Source organism: Galeopterus variegatus, unplaced genomic scaffold (assembly GCF_000696425.1).
Source record: "Galeopterus variegatus unplaced genomic scaffold, G_variegatus-3.0.2 Scaffold2403, whole genome shotgun sequence".
In the NCBI taxonomy this organism is placed as follows: Eukaryota; Metazoa; Chordata; class Mammalia; order Dermoptera; family Cynocephalidae; genus Galeopterus; species Galeopterus variegatus.
This window is the reverse complement of record NW_007728514.1, coordinates 168,768-170,298: the sequence shown is the minus strand read 5'-3', so window position 1 is coordinate 170,298 and position 1,531 is coordinate 168,768.

Below are 1,531 nucleotides of genomic sequence, written 5' to 3'. Positions count from 1 at the left end.
ATTAATACAATCTTGGCAAAGCCAATGACTTTCTGGTTTACAATAAATTACTGCTGCTCAAGTTGAGGTTCTGTTTCTAAACTCCAATTTAGGATATAGATATTTATGTCTTTATCTCTATATCTTTATATTTATCTATATCTATATCTATGTATGTCACTGAATTGGGAAAAGCTATACTTATTAAAAATACTATGATGTTAGTGGGTCTTTAACAATTATTTAATAATATATAAATACAGGTATATATTGTATATATTTTGAAATATCTGCATGTTATATATATGTATAAATATATGTGCAAGTATTTCAAAAAGATCATGGAAAAATAGGATTAAAATATAACACAAATCTTTCCACAAACATTTTGAAGTACCGTCATTATACACGTGTATGTGTGCTTCTATTCCTGAATAGGTATCTAGAGTACTTTGAAATGTTCATGGAAAGATTTGTTTTATCTTTCAATTCCATTTTTCTACAAGCTTTCTGAAATACATATATATACACACACACACACATATACACACATATCCATACATATGCAGATAAACTTCTATCCCTCTTGGTAAATGGTATTTTCATACATATTATCTCAGTCAGTCACCACCAAGAAACCCACGGGAGAACTATTTTAAATATAGTTATTTTTAATAGCTATCTGTTAATAGATTCCCCAGAATTCACAGCACATAACTGATTTTCCTTTCCATCAAGGCAAAGTTAGCAAGGGTGGAGTCTTGATATCGAACCTCGTCCTAACTCGGTGTCCAGCAACTTCCTCATTATTTATCGTGTCACCCAAGAGTCCTCTTCTTAGAACTTTTGGGGAGTTCCCAGTCACACCATCACATCAAATTATGTAGCAAGCTCGTTGCTTAGGTTTACTTTCTAAAGCAGAGGTAACTGGTAGGATGTCCTGTATGCAGGGGACATTATCTTTTTCCTTCTAGGGTTTTTTGCATGCCACCTTCTGTGTTAACTCAGCCACTCATTACAACAATATTATGAGGTGATTCTATCTTCCCCTTTTTACAGATGCAGAAATGGGGACAAAACATTTAAATACACCCCTAATGTCACATGCAACTTGAGCCCAAGCAATCCAGTTTTAGACTGTGTTCATGGCCACAAGACTATATATTGTGTTCTGATTTTCAACTAGTCCTGCAGACATTGTCCATTTAAATCTAAGTTCCTCTAAATGAACTTTAAATATCGGGTTATATCAGCCAACGTGAAACTGTCTGGAAAAGATAAACTCCTGAATCCTGAAAATGAGGAGAGATATTTAAATCTCAGCCTCATCTCTAATATTTTCATTACCAAAACCATGACAGTCTAAGAAAAGAAACAAACAAAAAAGCATTGATCCACCTCTCAACCATCACCTGAGCCTAAGCAAGGTCCTGTCCTTTACAGATCTACATTCCCATTTTGCAGCCCTTATACAATTTTTCTGAGATATCATCAGTTCCTGATATAATCACAACAATGCAGCCACAGGAACAGTCACGTCAGTCTGGCCACC